This window comes from Geotrypetes seraphini, chromosome 18 (genome assembly GCF_902459505.1).
Source record: "Geotrypetes seraphini chromosome 18, aGeoSer1.1, whole genome shotgun sequence".
In the NCBI taxonomy this organism is placed as follows: Eukaryota; Metazoa; Chordata; class Amphibia; order Gymnophiona; family Dermophiidae; genus Geotrypetes; species Geotrypetes seraphini.
Window position 1 is genome coordinate 16,094,513 of NC_047101.1, and position 22,510 is coordinate 16,117,022.

The following is a 22,510-nucleotide window of genomic DNA, read 5'->3' on the forward strand; positions in this document are numbered from 1 at the left end:
CAGAAAATAATATTAAAGATTGAACTAAGGCCATTTACTGGGCAGACTTGCATGGTCTGTGTCTATGTATGGCCGTTTGGAGGAGGATGGGCAGGGGAGGGCTTCAATGGCTGGGAGGGTGTAGATGGGCTGGAGTAAGTCTTAACAGAGATTTCGGAGTTGGAACCCAAGCACAGTACTGGGTAAAGCTTTGGATTCTTGCCCAGAAATAACTAAGAAGAAAAAAAAAAAAAAAAAAAAATTTAAATTGAATCAGGTTGAGCAGACTGGATGGACCATTCGGGTCTTTATCTGCTGTCATCTACTATGTTACTATGGATAATTTTATAACAGGTGCATATGTCCTTTGATGAATAAGATGGCATAGAAATCTAATAATAAATAAATGAACATATTATATCTGTTTTATAAAGGCAGCATACTCGTAGGTGCTGTTAGAAATCTGTCCTACCTCAAAGGAAGTGCATACATTTACGGCTGCTTGGAGACTGAGCAAATGGCCTACTGAAACTTGTATGGCTGCGCCTCCGTAGCATTGCTCTCAGCTCCCCCAAATTCTGCTCTTGCTCTGCGGTAGTTAGGCCTACATTTATGTCGATATACCACCAAGTGCCTGCTTCTCTGTATAAAATGTGATTTAACATGCAAATAAGGCTTACAAAATTGCCTTAGTCAAGTTGATGTGTGTGTATGTATACATGTTAATAAATAAATTATATCAACCTAAATAATAGGCAGAGCTCATAGGTTGATTATAATTTGTTTATTGACATTTGCAAACCACATTTCAGAGAAGACCCTCTACGACGACGTGTATATTGAAACTAAAACAGTTAAATAAAAGGACATAAAAGCCACAAATAAAACTCATATATACAAAACTAAATAAAATTAAAACCACACAATAAAATTCATGCAAAGTTAAATGCATGTAGGCACACTATTAATTCCAGTAAGTCCTCCTAAAAATAACCCTGCCTAAATACCTTCAAATCAAACAATGTTTACATTACATTACATTAGTGACTTCTATTCCGCCTGTACCTTGCGGTTCTAGGCGGATTACAACAGAAGAAAACTGGACATTTCCAGGAAAAATTACACACTAGGGGCTGGTTACATAGTTGAGTCTTAGAGGAGAGGTTACAAGATGGATAGCGAGCAGAGGAGAAATTACAATACGAGTAGAAATCAGGAGACAACTGGCCGGTTATAGAATTATAACAATTTAGGGGCTGGTTTCTTAGTTTGAAACTATCTGAAAGTATGATAAACAATTGTGTAGCTTAGAAGATTGGTCTCAGAGATGCTTTTGGAGAGAGGGTGACTAGGGACCTACAGGTTAACTTGAAGTGGGGGTAAGACTCAGGGCTGGATTTAGATGAAAAGAGGCCCTAGGCTATTCCACTTATGAGGCCCTTTCACCTCCCCATTTTTAAGTTTGTAAATTACATGAGAGATAATAAAATACATCATTACTGTGATATATATCAATATGTTAAATGAAACATGTTGTTATTGGTACTAACCTTTATAAAAAATGTGACACGGATAATAAATAAATAAAAAAAAGTCGAGAACACTTATTTGGACATATATAGTACTTGTAACAATAACTAATCAAACATAACACACAACATTGCCCCTTCCTATGTCCATAGTGCCCCCAGTGTGTCCTTCCTCACCTCACCCCCCCTCTGATGCCTGCCTGCCTCCCATCCCCCTTCCATTGAACACCCCCCCCATGCCATCCTGCCTGACTGCCTTCCATTAAACCCCCCCACCCCCTCCGATGCCAGCCTGCCGCCTCCCATCCCCTCCCTCCCCCCGATGCCAGTCTGGGCCACCCTGTCCTGACGGATCAACGTTTTGCCTCTCTCCCGGCGGGGCTGGGCTTTGCCCAGCTGTTTCCGGACTGACATCTTTCCCTCCCCGATCCTCCTCCCAGGGTGAGAAAAAGAAAGGGAGAAGCCGAGTCGGCGCCCAGTTGTGGCCGAAGTCAGTTCCGATCCCGAAGCATAGAATTTCTCCTTATTTTCGGTTCAGTGTTTTAGTGTTCACTGTTTTTAGAATAGTGTAATTTTAATTTTGCTAACAATTTGAATGTAGGCCCCTCTTGATCTTGAGGCCCTGGGCTGAAGCCTAGTTAGCCTATAGGAAAATCCGGCCCTGGTAAGACTAGAGACTCCCAAAGAATAAGAATACATTGGACTGGCTCTGAATAGTAGACATTTTGCAACAGAGAAAAGGGTTTGCACAGTACAAAGAGTGACGGCCTGTGATGCCTCATTCAGCAAAGTGCATAAGCCAGCTTGTTCTCAATGAGATTCCAGTTCTTCAGGTGATCTTGCATCATGGTGGTATAGAATGAAAGCGTCTCAACTTGAAAACTAGCTCCTCTTTGACTTTCACAGAAACCTTTAATTTTGTGACCTGATAAATGAACAGCTGTCAAACACGGATTCCTCGCTAAAGATAGCAAAGCCTTCCAGTCGGAAAAGGCTGTGTTCAGAGTTTGTCTCGTGTGTTTCTAGACCTTGCATCATTGGTGTGTATTTGAAGAAACTGGAGGGTTGTTTTGTTTGTTTTTTAAAAAATAATTCTCTGGAATGTCAAACTATTACGTGTTAAACCCCCTATGAATTGTTATAAAAGCCGGCTTTTTCTTAATTATGACGGGAATAGCCATGCAGATTAGAGAATGACACGGTGACAAAATTCAGCACCGTTCCCGTCCCCGCGGATAACCGCGGGAAATAATCCCATGTCATTTTCTAGTGTCTATTTCAACCTCGGTCCTTCTACACCAGCATTCTTCAAAGCAAAGCTTGCGGGTCAGTGGTTGTGGCCATTCATACCCTGATTCTTCCCTCTCTCTGTAAAGAATGACATGAAGATGGTTATCCGCGGGGACAGGGACGGTGATGAATTTTGTCACCGTGTCATTCTCTAATGCAGATGATAACACGCAATTGGAAGAGTTATGATCGACTTAACTTTACTTTCTGGTGGGCAAACTTATGCTCCAGCTACAAATATGAAAGAATGAAGGCTGAAATCGAAGGGCATAGTAATGCATTTAACTTGGTTTGGGGCCCATCGGCATCTTTTATTGCTTTGATATAGTTATTTACCTTTTCTTTTTGTTTGATTTCCTTATGCATCCAGGGTGGGAGGGAGGCTGGGGGAGTGAAACACTACCACTTATTATAACTAGATTATTTAAAGCATATTTGCATTTCTGTTTTCGATTAAGTAAGGGGGGGAGAAAAATGATTGTTTTTGAAATATTTGTATGTTCAAAGTGCTTTTTTTGATTTGTTTATGTTCAGATTCATTGTATTGCACTGTTATTACTTGAAAATCAATAAAGAATTTAAACAAATTATGGAAGGAGAATTCCAAATATTATTTCAAATAGAAATGAAGATCAACAAACTGGCTTTAAGTCATTGGGGGGGGGGATTTTATTAAACAAAAATCAAAGGGTCCCTTATACGAAAGGCCAATAAGCCCTAACACATGTTTAAAGAGCGAGAAAACACTTTGCCGTAATAACCGCTTTTCCAAATGCTAAACTGCGGGTTATTTTTTGGGGAGAGGTGTGTTACGGGTGGAGAACAGGCATGGAAGTGTTAACCTTTTAGTGCATTGCACGGCTTTTACGAAGCCGTGTTAGCGGTTTAACACACGTAATAGCACGTGCTAATTTTCCGGCCATGTTAACCGCTACCGCCTCCTCTTAAGGAGGCGGTAGTTTTTCAGCTAGTTCGGGGGTTAGCGCACGCTAAAAAAGTACGTGCGATAAAGCCGCTAATGCGGCTTCGTAAAAGGAGCCTAAAATTAGGTGCCTCTTAGGTGCCTAACTTAATTGGCAAAATACCCTTAAGAGCCTCAATAATTGGTTTAAAAAAATTTAACTGGCACCTAACCAATTCTCTAAAAGATAGGTGCCTATCGCAATGCGCTTAGCGGCGCATCATGCCTAAGTGGGCGTTTTTGTGGGTGGAGCGTGAGTTTGGTGCTGCTGAGTGTGATTCTCTAAAAACATAGACACCTGAAATGTAGGCCTCTAAAACCCTCGCCTAAATTTCAGGCGTCTTAAGTTTTTACATAAGTGCCGCTAGCCGCAATTCTGTAAATGGTGCCTAAGTGTGAGTGACATGTGGCTGGCGCCTTTTTTTTTTTTTTTTTTAAGGTACCAGCCGATTTAGGAGACGTTTATAGAATCAGACCCTAACTGGCTGATATTGAGTTAACAGAACCAAGGGACAAAAGGGGGTCCAACCTTGTCTGCAGTGAAAAAAACAACCAGGAACAAACAAACCAAAACTGCAGATATGTACAACGATGTAGGCAAAATTTATTGTGACAGCAAAAGTATATTTAAAAATCTTTTTATCAAACAAGGGACCCAACATGGTCCATGTTTCGGACAACCTTCATCAGGGGTCCATGGTAGAAAAGGAAAAAGACATATGTCACAAAAAATTGTAGTGAAAAATACAGTAAAAACAAACAGATAATGTGTCACGCCGAGAGTCACTAGATATTTTAAATTTTTTGTGACATATGTCTTTTTCCTTTTCTACCATGGACCCCTGATGAAGGTTGTCCGAAACACGGACCGTGTTGGGTCCCTTGTTTGGTAAAAAGGTTTTTAAATATACTTTTGTTATCACAATAAATTTTGCCTACATCGTTGTACATATCTGCAGTTTTGGTTTGTTTGTTCCTGATATTGAGTTAATACAGGCGCACCTAGCCCCTCTTAAAGAGACCAAAAGTAGACCAAAAGTGGCCGTCTGTGCGCTTGCATTCCAGGTCTGGCTCCAGCCATTTTAAAAATGGTGACTACCAGCAACTCAGTACTACTCCCCAGATTTCCAATAGTTAATTTATTTTTATTCTGCATATCTTACAATTCTATGTGGATTACAGATTGTTCAGGTACTCGAGCATTTTTCCCTATCTGTCCCGGCGAAACATGGACCGTGTTGGGTCCCATATTCTGCAAAAAAATGGTTCATTGGTACGCAACAATCTGCTTTGTTAGTTCAAAATAAACTTTGCCTCTATCCTGTACATTTCTCTGCAGTTGTTGGGAGCTTTTCAAAACCCGGAAAAAGTGTCAGGTTTTGAAAAGCTGTCCGGGCCCCTGGACGTGTCCTCAAAAGGACGACATGTCCGGAGAAATCCGGATGTCTGGTAACCCTAGTCAGGGCTCATAGTAACATAGTAGTAGATGACGGCAGATAAAGACCCCGAATGGTCCATCCAGTCTGCCCAACCTGATTCAATTTAAATTTTTTAATTTTTTCTTCTTAGCTATTTCTGGGCAAGAATCCAAAGCTTTACCCGGTACTGTGTTTGGGTTCCAACTGCCGAAATCTCTGTTAAGACTTACTCCAGCCCATCTACACCCTCCCAGCCATTGAAGCCCTCCCCTGCCCATCCTCCACCAAACGGCCATATACAGACATAGACCGTGCAAGTCTGCCCAGTACTGGCCTTAGTTCAATTTTTAATATTATTTTCTGATTCTAGATCCTCTGTGTTCATCCCACGCTTCTTTGAACTCCGTCACCGTTCTCTCCACCACCTCTCTCGGGAGCGCATTCCAGGCATCCACCACCCTCTCTGTAAAGTAGAATTTCCTAACATTGCCCCTGAATCTACCACCCCTCAACCTCAAATTATGTCCTCTGGTTTGACCATTTTCCTTTCTCTGGACAATATTTTGTTCTACGTTAATACCCTTCAAGTATTTGAACGTCTGAATCATATCTCCCCTGTCCCTCCTTTCAGCTAACCTACATTAAACTTAGCCCAGGATGGTTATTGCATGACTCGATTGAGTATTTGTGGAGGTGGAAGCTCCTAGCTTCAGATCCCAATCTGACTCCTCTTCGTTTCTTCATGCTTTTGCTTTACATGGTTAAGCGCAATTCTACATTAGCTTCTGATGAGGTCTGAGCAACCTGGATGATTCAAATTTGGAATGGTGGGTGTGGCTAAGTGAGTTGAGTTGGTTTAAAAACATTAGACCCTAATATCGCCTTCAGAATGAGAAGCACAGCAGTAATGGGCAATTTTAATGATTTTCATTTATTCTAATTACCAGTTCAATTATTTAAAGTTTCTTTATGCCAATGCTGTTGCTTTAGGCACCTCGGATCCTTTAATGGCAAACAGCTGTTGGGGGGGGCAATGTAAAGTTTTATTTTGTTTTTTTCTTATTCCACGCCTATGTGTTTCAGATCTGATCAGAGCAGATCAGATGCAGTAGTTAAGTACGCAGCTAGATGTGGTCGAGGAACTTGGGCACTCTGATGTGATTTGGATATAATTACTGGCAGATTTTCTCCTCAGTATTGTGAAAATTCATCATCTCTCCAATCCCCCCAAACTGAATAGAACGATGGGGTTTGGACAAATGATCTGACGTTGTTGCATTTGTCCTTCTCGTGTTCTAAGGCTTGTTATAATGGTGGTCATTTTTGTCATGTGAATCAGTAATTCTAAAAATAAGCAATGCTGACAAGTAATTGTAATTTCTTCAGAGGCCCTTTCACTAAGCTGTGTTAGGCACTAACGCATGCATGCCTAATGCAGCTTAAAATGGAGTACTGTGGGAGGCGCTTGAGCATCCTGCAGTAACTGCGCAAGAAGGTGCTCTAACTTAGCACAAGAAAAATAAATAAATAAATAAAAAATATATATATTTATGGGAACTCATTTTCCCATCCTGTCGAGTTCTTTTCCCTCCCCATTCCTGCAAGCTCCATCATCATCTGCACAAGCCTCAAACACTTTAAAATCATAAATAGCGACATTCTAGAGCTCAGATTGTGATGTCATAATGCCTCATTCCACCAATGCCTAAGCTCCGTCCTCATCTGCACAAGCCTCAAACATTTTAAAATCCTAAGTAGCAACATTCTAGAGCTCAGATTGTGATGTCATAATGCGTCATACCACCAATGCCTAAGCTCCGTCCTCCTCTGCACAAGCCTCAGACACTTTAAAATCCTAAGTATCAATGTTCTAGAGTTCAGATTGTGATGTCATAATGCCCCATTCCACCAATGCCTAAGCTTCGTCCTCATCTGCACAAGCCTCAAATGCTTTAAAATCCTAAGTAGCGACATTCTAGAGCTCAGATTGTGATGTCATAATGCCTCATTCCATCAATGCCTAAGCTCCGTCCTCATCTGCACAAGCCTCAAACGCTTTAAAATCCTAAGTAGCGACATTCTAGAGCTCAGATTGTGTACCGTCCCATAGGATGGTGGTTGCCAAACGCACGCAACAAAAATGCCTCATCTGTATGCTGTGTGCTATATCAATGAAAATATACCGCCAAAAAACGGAAGCATTTATGGCAGCATGTTTTCATCGATATAGCACACAGCATGCAGATCAGGCATTGTGTGCGTTTGGGAACCACCATCCAATGGGGGGACCCCTGAGGAAGAGGTGTTGATCGAAACATGGACCATGTCGGGTCCCGTATTCTGCAAAAAAATGGTTCATTTGTACGCAACAATCTGTCTGTTAGTTCAAAATAAAATTTGCCTGTATTCTCTACATTTGCCTGCAGTATTTTTCTTTGGCCCTTGGGGCTCCTTTTACGAAGGCGCGTTAGCGGTTTAACATGCGTAATGGCGCACGCTAAAACGCTGGAGGCGCTAGCCGCTACTGCCTCCTCTTGAGCAGGCGGTAGTTTTTCAGCTAGCGCAGTGGTAGCACGTGATTAAAAGTCGCGCGCTAAAGCCGCTAACGCGGCTTCGTAGAAGGAGCTCTTAGTGTATGGCCATTAATACAAAGAAATACAAGAAGTCCATTTATTCTCTTATGGTTAAAAATGGCCTTAGTGTGCTTTTCCGTGGGTTTTTCTTTTGCGCTTAGGCCACTTTTTCTCAGGACCCCTTAGTTTCCATAATTGGCATTGTGTATATTTCTCATTGCCGTTTTGAAATAGATACACAGTAAAACTACTATATTACTATTTGGAATGTATGTTGGGTATTAGCGTTCTGCTTTCCATTATCCATTTTTCCTACATCTGTCAGAGTAGATGAATCACAAAGCGGAGAGCTTCCAATATTTCATTCCCTTTTCTTGTTTCTTGTATAGAAACATAGAAACATAGAAATTGACGGCAGAAAAGGGCCATAGCCCATCGAGTCTGCCCATACCAATGACCCACTCCCCGACTTTTACTCCCCTATAGATCCCACGTGAATATCCCATTTTCTCTTAAAATCTGACACGCTGTTGGCCTCAATCACCTGCTGAGGCAGCTCGTTCCAATGATCAACCACCCTTTCGGTGAAGAAGTATTTATTTTTATTTTATTTATTTATTTATTTGGATTTTTATCCCGTCCTCCCAGTAGCTCAGAACGGTCTACAAATGAACATACACAGTGGAGAGTAACTAGACATATAAGTAATACAACAGGTTTAGTGATTTGATTTATAGATTTTGGAGAGAATTAAATACAGGGAGAGTATAGCAGAAAGAGAGAGGGGGGAAATACAGTAGTTTAGTTTAAGGAAAGTTATATGCGTTTAGGTACAATTTGTTAGTGGAGAGAGTAAGAGAGGGTTATACTGGAGTTTGGGAAGGTGATAGGAGAGAGGAGGGGTGGGGCGTAAGGTGGGGAGAGGACAGAGGAGATCTTTAGTTGAAGAGGAGGGTCTTTACCGATTTACGGAATGTTAATAATGAGTTCTGTTGTCTAAGTTGAGGGGGGAGTTGGTTCCAGAGGTGTGGAATGAAGTGGCTGTAGGATCGTTTGTGGGCAGTTTCTGTGAGCAGGGATCTTCCGGGGGGGGGGGGGGGGGGGGTGCATAGGCGTATCTCTGACTTTGAGCGAAGGGTGCGAGTGGGGTTGTAGATGGGAAGCTTGGATTTTATGTAGGAGGGGGTGGTGGAATAGATTCTCTTGTGGGCAATTGCCAGGGCTTTGAAGGTACAGCGTTGGCTAATTGGGAGCCAGTGTTCAGCATGGAGTGCCGGGGAGATGGAATCTTCCTAGCATCACCTTGAAATTTCCCTCCCCTGATTTTCAGCGAGTGTCCTCTGGTTACCGAGGGCCCTGTAAGACTGAAGATATCATCTTTCACCTCTATACGCCCCATGATATACTTAAAGGTCTCAATCATGTCTCCCCTCTCTCTTCGTTCTTCCAGCGAGTACATCCGCAGTTTATTTAGCCTTTCTTCATACGTGAGATCCCTGAGCCCCAAGACCATCCTGGTAGCCATTCACTGAACCGACTCAATTCTCAACACATCTTTCCGGTAGTGTGGTCTCCAGAATTGAACACAATACTGTTATGGTTAAATGTAAATTTTTGTAATAGATATACCCCCCTCTTGCCCACGGAACTCCCACGGGGAACCCCTCTACCCAACGGGACTCCCACGGGGATGGAAGGCTTTGGAAGCAGGGTTCGTCCATATAATATAATGGACACGTCAGCCTTAGTAAAAGAGGGGGTTTATAAGTGAATTACCTGAACAGAAAACAAAAAAGGGGAAGGGGTAAAACGCGGACCTCACGGACCTGACGGACCTCGCGGATCTAAACCCGTATGGCCTTAAAAATCTGAGGTCCGTGTCGGTCCGTGTCCCTGCCGCTTGTAGTTTCTGTCGCTGACAGACCTTGATGAGATTTTAGCGCTGACGGATCCATCTCAGCATAGGGAGGGAAAAGTATTAGGATCCATCAGCGCTAAAAATCTCTTCGAGGTCTGTCAGAGCCAGAGACTAGTGCTGGAGTTTGGAGACTTCTTTTCCATAACCCACGTCCAAAACCTATGTCCCCGCTCTCTTGGCTTCTGCTCTGCCGCTCCAGCACTAGTCTCTGGCTCTGACAGACCTCGAAGAGATTTTAGCACTGACGGATCCTACCACTTTTCCCTCCCTATGCTGAGACTTATCCGTCAGCGCTCAAATCTCATCAAGGTCTGTCAGCAACAGAAACTACAAGCGGCACGGACACCGGACCGACACGGACCTCAGATTTTTAAGGCCGTACGGGTTTAGATCCGCGAGGTCCGTCAGGTCTGTGAGGTCCGCGTTTTACCCCTTCCCACAAAAAAGGGTTCCACCAAAGAGATTCCACAAGGAAAACAGCAGCGCAAACACAAAAGAAACTGTGGAATTGATGATCCTGTCAGAAGTAATTGCTGCTTTTTATGGGGATGGGTGGGGATGGAGGTAATTCCTTGCGGGGATGGGTGGGGACGGAGAGGATCCTGGCGGGGACGGGTGGGGACGGAGAGGATCCTGACGGGGATGTGTGGGGACGGAGAGGATCCTGGCGGGGACGGGTGGGGACAGAGAGGATCCTGACGGGGATGTGTGGGGACGGAGAGGATCCTGGCGGGGACGGGCGGGGATGGGTGGGATTTCTGTCCCCGTGCAACTCTCTAGTATGCCCCCAGATTTGTGTGCACAATCTTTAGAGCCATATATAGAATTTGGGGAAAATTGTGCAGACTCGAACGCCCCGTGAGCTTTTATCTGCTATCATAGTTTCTTTTTCTATATATGGTAAAAGAAGTTAATGAAGATATATTTTCACTCTGCAGTGAGACAAACATCAACAAGATCTGTTGTTTCATTTCATTCTCAAAAAAAAAAACCAAACAAACCCCAAAGGATTTTTTTTTAAAATTGTATGCTAAGTATGTGCTAAAATGGGAAAAAAACAACAACCCCCAAAATCCCTGAATGAAACAAATGGCAAAATGAAAAAGGTTTTCTTGCATGCTTCCAGAAACCGCTATATCCTCCTTAGCACAAAGTTATGGCAATCAGATATTCTGGCCTCCTCTTGATCTCCTAAAAGTCGAGTAAAAGGAAGGGAGTTCTTGTTGCTAATTATGAGAAGCAACATGTTTAGAAATGGGCTGCTTGAACAGTCTGTTTTCCTCCTTTGGGACTTGCATGCACTTTTTGCAGGGAGGGAGGGATGGGAATGGAGGAGGGGGGGGGGCAGGGAAAACCCAGGTATAATGAGAAGCTTAATTCACACAGGCCCTTGCATTGTTAAGCAACTTCAGGACATGGGAAAAAAGCAACTTGCCTTCAAATACCACAGCCGTTCTTGGGTGGTTGAGTGCTATAATAGGATTGCTTTGCAGCCAAAGATATCACGTTCACAAATCCGACTGTGTAATTTTTCTCTTCAGCCGGCCACATCTACCACAATCATACTGGCAAAAATGAGTAGTTAAATACCGGCAGTCATCTAAGTCTTCATAAAACCATTATTCAGAAATGTCGCCTTTTGCATGTAAGTTCATTTAAGTTTTTTTGGAAAGTGCTATTCATAAAGTCCTGAGGTTTGGGTTGAGAACTTCTGGTGTAAATCTAACTGGAATGAACGAGGCTGCGTTTGGAGGAGAGTGTGGTGCAGTGGTTAGATCTATGGTCTCGGTGCCCTCAGGTTGTGGGTTCAAATCCCACACTGCTCCCCGGGCAAGTCACTTAATTCTCCACTGCCCCAGGTTCATTAGATAGATTGTGAGCCCATCGGACACATAGGGAAAATGCTTGAAGTACCTGTATGCAAACTGCTTTGAGTGTGGATGTAAAACTATAAAAAGGCGGTATACAAGTCTCAATCCCTTTCTCTGATGTCATAATGCCTCATTCCATCAATACCTAAGAGCCAACCTCATCAGTGATGTCACAATGGCTTCATTGTTCTATACTTGGTGCATTAGACAGATTGTGAGGCCACTAGGACAGCTCAGGAAAATGCTTGAAGTACCTGTATGTAAACCGCTTTGAATGTGGTTTATAAGCCCTTTTCCCTTAAAACAGATGTAAAGAATTCAGGAACTAATTATCAACATGGGCTACCATTAAAGATGGGTTGTTTTTACCGTTAACTTATGCTATTTTAGCACAAGTCCCATTTTATGAAGTGAGACGTGGTTCCGATAACTTGGGGTTAACAGGAGAGTGTGGCATAATGGTTAGAGCCACAGACTCAGCACCCCGACGTTGTGGTTTCAGACCTCATGCAGCACATGAGAATAACTATTTGGTTATTTGACTTTTATTTTATTGGATGTTTTATTTTAGTTTTTCATCTTTTTACTTATTATAATGGTTTTCTCTTTCTATACATTTTTGTAAACCACATTGATGTTATAGCAAAGTGCAGTCTATAAATCCTAATAAGCATAAACCCTTTATTCTCCTAAGTTTTTGCTTAGACTGTCGTAGCTCTAGGAAAATCAGTGTATGTTATTTCTCCAGAACCAATATGATATACAAATGTTACTTGTACCCAGTGAAGAAGGATGCATTTTTCTCTACCAGTACTATTCTGCAAACAAACAGCCTGATCTCAAAACCTGTATCCCTACAAGATCCATCTTTCCAAATAGAGTACAGACAGTCCCAGATTAAGAACAAGTTACGTTTTTAAAGCTGTTCTTAAGTTGGATCTGTATGTAACTCAGAACTTATAGATTTTAAGATTCTTGATGCTTCCCTCTGCTTCCAGCTGACAAAAGGACCAACTGTCCCTACCAGTATTCCCTCTAAGGTACACCATGCACAACCACACACTGTTCTTAATGTGGCCATGCATTATTCCTGAATCTGCTACAGGAGACGGGTAGGACTCTATGCCACTGGAAATACTGCTCAGTGAAATCAAATGAAGCCACAATCACATTCTTAAGTATAAGTTGTACTTAAGTCGAGCATCTGTAACTCGGGGACTGCCTGCACTGCTTTTATGAAACTTTACATGGGTTTTGTAATCAATAGCAATGTGGGATCAAACAAAAGTTTTTAAAAAAGCAACCCCCTCTTTCAAATTAGAAATATTTTGTTTGGCAGCAAAATTTCATTTGTATCAGACTTCTATTTTGGCAAAACTTCCTGTACTTTTCACAGCTGCATAACAAACCAACCCATCAGTGCAAAAAAACTGCCACAAATCCCTTAGCCAGATGAACTTTGAAATCTTGCACTTTTTAGCCAAGGCAGAGGAGATTCTGATGCAACCCAAATATTGTGCAAGAGTATAAAATTGTACTGGAGCCAAAATGTTCAGGTGCCGCCAGGCTTCTGCCAGATTCGAAAAGTAGAAGCCCGGCGTTAAGAGTCCCTGACCAGGTTTTTCAGTCTCGAGGGAAAAGAAGCTGATTGACAGCACAGGTGGCCTTTGTATTCTGATAGGAATTTGGATCAAGCTCTCTTGGCCGGCCAGCCAGCGAGGAACTGTGTGATGCTAAAGCAAAACATGCTGTCTCCACCTAGTTACAGTGTAACAGTTGGAAAAACATATGGGAAAAAGTGGCAATAGCAGGCTTAATGCAGTGCTCAGGAATGCAAAACACCATTATACTGATTCCATTCTTGTCTGACTGTAGAATTCCATGCATAGGAGCCAACTTTTCAAAATGATTGGGGAGGGGGGGAGTGCTAAGCCCAAAGGAAATTACCCCTCCCTGGATACAGCTCAAATATTAGGGGTACTCAAGCACCCACAGAACTGGCTTCTTTGATTTCATGTAACCTTTACCCGTGAGCCTCGAAGGATGCATAATTTAAAATAAATAAATAACTCTCCTGCGACTGTCATCTCATTGGATTTTACTCTGGGTTAGAGGGGAACTAGGCACCAATAACATCTCTTAACTAGTTCAGGAAACATTAATAATTGTCTTAAGCCCCTCCCCCCAAGTGCATCATATATTTTGGTGGTCTTAGACATGCACAAATTCTGGTATCCAGAGCAAAACACGAAGGGCCTGATTCTAGAGATAATGCCATAAGTTATAATGCCGAAGTTATAATGCCATTATACAGATCCACGGTGAGACAGCACCTGGAGTACTGTGTCCAGTTTTGGAGGCCACATTACCAAAAGGATGTGAAGAGAATGGCCACAAAGATGGTCTCAGGACTTAAAGATCTTTCATATGAAGATCGTCTGAGCAGTCTGCGCTTATACTCGCTCGAGGAGCGCAGAGAAAGGGGGGACATGATAGAAACTTTCAAGTACATAACGGGCCGCATCGAGGGGAAGGAGGAAATCTTCACTCTTACGGGTCCCAAGGTGACAAGGGGACATCCGCTAAAACTTAGGGGAGGAAGATTTCATGGGGACACCAGGAAATACTTCTTTACCGAGAGGGTGATTGATAGATGGGATGGTCTTCCACGTCAGGTAGTCGAGGCTAGTAGCACGCTCGACTTCAAGAGACGATGGGACAAACATGTGGGGTCGCTACAGAGGTATGGTAGAGAATAGTTTCTCGAGGGTGGAAGGGATCATGATTGGGCAGACTTTTTGGGCGGTCGGCCCTTTTCTGCCGTCATATTCTATGTTTCTATGCCTTACTGCTACCTAACTTAATTGGTTTTAATTGGCACGATAATTGCGCTGCTAAAAACTGATTTTAAAAAGTATGCACCGGTAGACGCTTATGAAGGTAGATGTTGTAATAGTGTCTAAGGAGGCATCGAATGGGGCCTAGGATCAAAATAGGGGTGGTTAGGGGCGGAAATGACCATAGTTGCCGTTAGCCGTGATTGTCAAAAAAACATAGGCATCTGCAATGTAGGCCAGTAAAATCCTGACCTACATTGCAGACGCCTAAGTTTTGTGGCAGGCGCCATTAGCCGCGCCGCGCCAGGCCTGTGCGAACAACAGGCTAGAGTAGTTGTTCACGCTGGTGAAGATTTTAAAGAAGTGCGGGGGTGGGGAAGGGAGGGCGCGAGCATGGCGTGGGAGGCAGAGAGGTAGATGCTGGTGCCCCCACCAAGACGGCGCCTGGGGCAGTTTGCCTCCCCCCGCCCCTCCCCTTTACTAAGCCACTGCCTCAGAAATGAACATCAAGAACTCTGAAATCATAAATTCCTTAAACCACAAAACAATTATAAAGATTGATAGAATTGTCCAACATCAGCTACGTAATATTCAAAGGACTAAGCACGATGACTTTTTCCACAAATCCCCGAATGGGGGAATGTTAGATTTGAGCTAAAACCAACAAAGCCAGCTCAGCTAAAACCAACATGATCCTATTTCTTTTTTTTTTTTTTTTTCCAGTTCAAAGATTTTTATTGATTTTAACATATAAAAGTACAAAATATGTTAACAGGGCAAGATACAGACAAGTTGCTCAAGTAAAAGGAATCATAAAAATATTATCTATACAATACAACAAAATATAATAGTCTGCATTGTTGGAAAGATCTATCCAAGGTAGACTCTGCCACATGGTGGAATGCGATATGCCTTACAGCGAAATATGAAAGTGTGATAGCGGTAAAACACGACTCTATGAGTTCCTATTTCAAAATATGGAGTCCGGTCAATTCCTATTGCAACAAAGATTGATGACGTTCAGTTGTTGACTTAGGTTTTTGTTGTCTACAATAGAACCACTTATCTCACGTCATGGCTCATGTTTTGAACTACTATTTTTCTTTTTTAATTTTCAAGTTCCAGTCGGGATATTTAGGAGCAGGACTGCTGAAACGAGGAAACAAAAGCACTGGGATATTTGTACTCTCTCCCAAAATGTGTTTGCTATGAAAGTGCTAAAATGACCCTCTAGCACCAATGTCCATTGAAGAGTAAACATTACTACCTCATGCCTCATTAAAAAAGCGGCAGTCTGTCTCCCCCCCTCTTCCTCCAGTAATATTTTTGTGGTTAGTAGATTACAAGTTATATACCGATGTTTAGATTTATGTGGTATTGTGTTTATTTCCCTGCCCAAGGGCTCTATGTTATACCTGAAGTAATGGAGAGTGAAGGAATTTGCTAAGGTCACAAAGAGCACCAGTGGGATTTGACCTCTGATTTTTCTGGCTTGTATATTGCTGCCCTAACCACTTCTGTATGTTTACTCCTCTACCATCAAGAGTTTTGCCATCGTTATTACTAAGAGGAGTCTAAAATGACACAACTTGAAATAGTTTTAGATCGGGGGAAATTGGAAGAGCTACAATGGTGACTCTAGGCCGGTGTATCGCAAACTGTGTGCCTCCTGAGATTTGAGGTGTGCCACAAGACGCTGGGGGGAGGAGAGGCACAGGCACCAGCTGACTGCCTACAGGACATGCCTTGCGCAGTCAATAAATGTTAGTCCATTGAGTGCCGTGCACGTGCTGGGGTGTAAGGCATTAGAAGATTATGTACACATTGGGGCTCTTTAGATAATTGGGTTTTGGACGTTAATATGATCTTGAAGGAAATTCTGTGGGTGATAGGAAGCCAATGTGCTTCTTTTAAAAGGGGAGTTACGTGATCAAATCTCTCTCATGAATATTCATTGTGGATATCTTGAAAACCTGACTGGCTAAGGCGCCTCAAGGACCAGGTTGGTGAACCACTGGCTTAAGCCATTGTAGGCACATGGTGAAGTCTTTTCCATTCCAAGGCAGAGCAGTAGAGTTCTCTTTTCTGTCTCTCTTGTTCTCTTTGTTTGGGCTCTATTCATATTTCTCAGCCAAGAGCTGAGGCATCACCCACATGCTCTCACCGGCCTTTGTTCTGATGACATTGCATCAAATATGAGATTTCATCCAGTTGATAATCCACTGTCACTCAATGTAAGCCCTTTGGATATATGATTCAATCAGCTAGATTTCTGTAGTGTAGCGGTTATCGCGTTTGCCTTGTACGCAAAAGGTCCCTCCTTCGAAACCAGGCAGAAACAGCTTTCCCTTTTTCTGACAAGAAAACCAGGACCCACAGCATTGGATGAGGTGAAAGATTCTGCCAGAAGGGACGGCATGGCGTTATAATGTGTTTTTTTTAAATCGTGTTTTCTCTTGGGGAGAGGAGGAGATTAGTGGATGCTGTGGACGGGCCATTTAGCCTTTATCTGCCATCATATTTCTATGTTTCTTTCACCTGGCATAGCCGCGTCTGTTTCAGATGTTGGGGGGGGGGGGGGGTGTCCTATCTTTATGTGGTTTTTCAGAGCTGGTTGAGTGTTTCCCTGAAAATAAGACCTACCTTGAAAATAAGCCCTAGCATGGTTTTTGGGCTATGTCTTAATATAAGCCCTACCCCCAAATTAAGCTCTAGTCCCTGGATTCACCAGCAGCAGCGCTTCCCCCCGCTAACCCTCTATCCTTCCCTCTCATCTGAACCCCGCCCACCCCGAGCCCTACATTCCTCCCTGCAGAGCAGCGTCGGGCCGGCAGCACTCTTAACAGGCTGCTTCACGGCTTTCTCCCGCCGGGGCCTTCCGTGTGTCGCGTTACTGATGACATCATCAGTGATCCGGCAGAGGGAATTCCCCAGTGGGAGATGGCGCCTGGGGTGGACCGCTCCCACCCCACCTTACTACACCACTGGGTAAAGGCTCACATGCTTTTTTTTTTTTTAAATCATGTTTATTAAGGAGTCAAAGGCAATCATGCAACAAGAAACAATATATAACATCTGAGAAAGTGCAGAATACAAGCAATAATATGGAATGAAAGGCTCGCAGGCTAATCCTGCACTAATCAGCGCACAGTAATGCAGACGCGCTAACTGACTGGCACAGAAATGCTCCCACTCCATCTCTACGATGCCCCCCTCTGTGGAAAAATTAAAAAATGATTTTTTATTGCGTGGTTTGTGCATGCACATTGCAAGATTTCCGTGGGATGCCTCAGTGCATCCCGTGGTAAGCCTTTTCCAGCCATGTTAAGCATGCACTAGTGCAGTGGTTCCCAACCCTGTCCTGGAGGACCACCAGCCAGTCAGGTTTTCAGGATAGCCCTAATAAATATGCATGAGAAATTTGCATATCATGGAGGTGGCCTGGGAACCACTGCACTAGTGCTTACTGCAGCTTAGTAAAAGAAGCCCAGGATGAGAAGAATATTGTCTGCCATTCAATTTTATATTTCGCACATCGGCGAAATAAAAGCCCACACTCTTTACTCTAAAGCTGCTCCCCATTCATTTAGGAATCCTAATTCAATAGATGTGTTTGCTAAGTTAATACACTGTTTTGCAGAACAGACTGAACCAACACATTTAAGCTTTGTATTAAATTCAGCTTTTCTAATGTTACACTTGATTCATTTTTTTTCCCCCTGTTGTTGTTATTTCCCGCATCTTGTACAAACATTAATTAAAAATGAAGGCATTTATTGGTCTTCTAATGCATTTTAAAAGAAAGTAGGTCAAATTGCCTGTTAATTCTCCAGTAATGAAAAGCAGATCCTAAGTGCTGTTTAATTCCTGGGTCCACGTTTCTGTTTTCTGAGGTATGGGCCCAGGAGATCCCACACTTATGGTGTCATTAAAGACGACGAAATCTTCAGAAGAGGGATATGCCCCGAGCCTCTGCGCAGTCCTTTAGGCTCCCCCTGGGATTTTGTAAAGTGTTGAAAGAAACGCAGTTTGTAGCACCCCTTTAAAACATAAACGCAGGTCACATGGGAGGCCACGAATGGTGGTTTGGTGCACAGACTGAACGATTCCTTGGGGCTCCTTGTACTAAGGTGCGCTAGCATTTTTTTAGCGCATGCAGGATTTTAGCGCGTGCTAAACCCTCGCTACGCTTCTAGAACTAAGGCCAGCTCAATGTTAAGGTCTAGCGCGGGCTGCAATTTAGCACGTTAAAGCTTTCATACGCCGAACGGTTGGACAAGCTGGGACTCTTTGCCCTGGAAAAGCGGAGACCGAGAGGGGACATGACGGAGACTTATAAAATCATGAAAGGCGTAGAGAACGTGGAGCGGGACAGATTCTTTAGACTAGCGGGGACAACAAAAACAAAAGGGCATTCAGAAAAACTGAGAGGGGACAGATTCTTTTTTTTTTTTTAATTCTTTATTCATTTTAACTTCAATTAACAAGTATACAATATGATATCTTATACTATACAAAATCACTTGTACATTCTTAACCATAAATCTTAAATACTGTAAGTTATCCCCCCCATTCCATCCTCCCAGCCCTCCCTATATCAATAAAATTCATTCATATATGTATTATATCCCTTCTTATTATAAAATTTCAAGTATTTAAAGGTGTCTAATCATTTGAATATTCAATCAATGGCCCCCATCTTTTTAAACCTATCATAATTCCCATTCTGTAAAGCAAGAACTCTTTCCATCTTATACATAAAGAGGGGACAGATTCAAAACGAGTGCAAGGAAGTTCTTCTTCACTCAGCGAGTGGTGGACACCTGGAACTCACTTCCAGGAGAGGTGATAAGACAGAGTACAATAACGGGGTTCAAAAAGGGACTGGATGACTTCCTGGAAGCGAAGGGGATTGCAGGGTACAGATAGAAGGTTACTTTATTTATTTATTCGATTTTTTAGCCCGTCCTCTCAAAAGAGCCCAGAACGGGTTACAATGAATATATTGGTGCATTAAAATTATAAGTAAGATAGGTACTTAGAAATTCTCTTACTGTCCCGAAGGCTCACAATCTAACTAAAGTACCAGGAAAAATGACAATTAGAAGAGTAATAAAGAAAGAAAAATAGAGATAGAGGAGAAAAATAAGAAAATAAACATACTAATAAGATTACAATGATCTAAAGGAATTTGAAAGGTTAAAAAGAGGGGAGATAAGAATAGATGCAGAGGGAGAACCGATGAAGCAATAGAATTCTGGGGAAATTTAAATGAAATTTGAATGATAAAATAAAACAAAATAAGTGGACATTAGGCGAACAGGGTATGGAAGTTGTAGGTTAGGAGCACTTACAGGTCATGGACCTGGGGGGCCGCCGTGGGAGCGGACTGCCGGGCACGATGGACCCCTGGTCTGACCTGGCAGGGGCATTGCTTATGTTCTTATGTTCTTAATGCAGCTTAGTAAAAGGAGCCCTTAGACTTTGAAAGGGAGTGGCCTGCATTTTGATTAAATTTCTGGGTCTTCTGAACTGTTCAAACTGCATAAACGCACTGTTGGGTCAGCATGCATCCAAACCACCACAGAGTCCAAAAACTAGACAATAATCATAATAAGTAGAGAGAAACAGACCTCAATATATTAGGCTCTTTGATTCATGCAAAATCATAGGTCTGTGGAAAAAACTCCACTTAACAAATAACTCCCCCCCCCTTCACAAAACCGCAAAAGTGTTTTTTTAGCGCTAGCTGGTGCGCAGAACACTCTGTGCTGCTCCCGACACTCTTAGAGTTCCTGTGAGCTTCAGCGTGCTGGCCTGGGCTAAAAACCGCTTCCGCGGTTTTGTAAAAGGGAGTGGAGAGTAAAGTCCATTCAATCTTCAACTTTCAAATCTACAATATATATCGCTCATAACTTGGCTTTTATAATTCATCGATAGAAATCTTGGTGGGTCTATGTGACAATGTCCCAAACCATGCGGCTCAAGCTTAATATATACAGTGCAGTAAAACCTTGGTTAACATAAGAATTGCTGCTGCTGGGTCAGACCAGAAGTCCATCGTGCCCAGCAGTCCGCTCACACGGCGGCCCTTAGGTCAAGCAATAATATGGAATCCAAAGCGAATTTCTCCATAGGACGATTTGTTCCACAACCCAAAAACGTTAATACAAAATACGATACGTACTTGTATTGCAAGACTTTGCTCGTTTAGAACAGTCACTACACTGAGCCGATGGTTCTTCTCTCTCTGACACTGCGGAAGTGTACTGACTATTCTAAACGAGCGAGGTCTTGCAATACGAGTACATACAGTATACACGCGTCACATCATCACAACTGAGCCGATGGTTCTTCTCTCTCTGACGCTGCGGGAGTGGAGTGACTGTTCTAAATGAGCAAAGTCTTGCAATACGAGTACACGCAGTATACACGCGTCACATCATCCAAACTGAGCCGATGGTTCTTCTCTCTCTGACGCTACAGGAGTGCAGTGACTGTTCTAAACGAGCAAAGTCTTGCAATACGAGTACATGCAGTATACACGCGTCACATCATCACAACTGAGCCGATGGTTCTTCTCTCTCTGACACTGCGGAAGTGTACTGACTATTCTAAACGAGCGAGGTCTTGCAATATGAGTACATACAGTATACAGGCGTCACATCATCACAACTGAGCTGATGGTTCTTCTCTCTCTGACTCTGCAGGAGTGTAGTGACTGTTCTAAATGAGCGAGGTCTTCAAATACGAGTACGTTTAGTATTTCATATTAAAGTTTTTGGGTTGTGGAACGAATCGTCTGAATTTCCATTATTTCTTATGGGGAAATTCGCTTTGATATACGAGTGTTTTGGATTACAAGCATGGTTTTGGAACGAATTATGCTCACTAACCAAGGTTTTACTCTACATGCATATTTTTGAGAGAACTTTATTCTGCACTATCGGTGTGCACTAATTGGCAATGTTGGCATGTTTGTTTGGAGCTTATCTGATGAAAGAAACTTTAATGGTCCTCCTTAAAGCGCTTACAAGCTCATAGGTGATGCTTTTTGCCTTAACTCATCGGGGAGAAGCAAAATATTTATTTGAGGGTTGCTCCTTGCACTATTTTTCTTCGTATTTTTTTGACACACATGCACTGGTTTGTTGACATAAGAATTTCTAGAGTAATACCAGTAAGACATAGGATTTATCAAAGTGTTAAACAGCTTTAGCATGTGCTGAAGTGTTTAAGGCACCCTAATGGACCAAATGCATGCTGAGGAATTCACATCCCTGGGAATTTCCTGTTGGCTTGGTGGCCATCGTGCAGCACATGGAAGCAATTTTGTGTGGTCTCGGTTCAGTTCTGCAGGTCTGTGACTGAATATAACTCAATAACTACAAAAAAAAGTGTGTGTGTGTGGGGGGGGGGGAGGAAAGACCCTGCTGTGCTGCATCTCTTCCAAGCGCTCCGTGATGGCAAAGGTCAAACTGCTGGGCAAAGCTTGATAAAAGCACCCGGGGCCCTGCGTCAGTGAAACTGTACTGAGCTCCCTTTAGAGACTGCTGTTGGTAGTACTGGGTGCCTGGTATACTTACACAGGGTCACCCTATGGCTCCGGAAAAAGGAGGACGGATTGAGACGTCCGGGTTTTACTTCCATTTCTTTCAGTAGACGTAAAGCCCGGCCGTCTCAATCCGTCCTCCTTTTTCCGGAGCCATATGGTAACCCTATACTCCCACATGAACCAAACGGGGCAGATGATTGGGGGCAGGGCAAATGCTAGTGAACAGAACTTGCTTATTGTACAAAGCAAAGTTTTGTGAGCTCCCTTCAGCAACTAACCGTTAGGTTTTTATTTATGAATTTACTAGTTAACAATATGAAATGATACCAAGGAAAAAAAGGTTTCTAACACCAAATTTAACAATAATATACAACACAAAAAATCCTTTTCAAGTCCACAACAATTATTTTTATGTATAACAATTTTTATTGAAAGAATCAAATAATCAGTACAATAGGATAATACAAAAATACATTCAATACAATAAGAATCACAATAATATTTCATACAAATTTAAATCATTCTTTCAAATTTAATTTTCATATGAATTAATTCAATCTTATCTACACGCCCCTGAAT

The 22,510-nt window shown here is 42.6% G+C and overlaps 1 protein-coding gene and 1 non-coding gene across 7 annotated transcripts in view; both read left to right on the top strand.

Annotated features, from left to right (window-relative positions):
• Positions 1-22,510, top strand: part of EBF1 (EBF transcription factor 1) — a 591,182-nt gene that overhangs the window by 90,394 nt on the left and 478,278 nt on the right. The gene's annotated exons all lie outside the window — the stretch shown is intronic.
• TRNAT-UGU lies at positions 16,645-16,717 on the top strand. The gene has a single exon. It is a non-coding gene; the product is annotated as a tRNA-Thr (tRNA).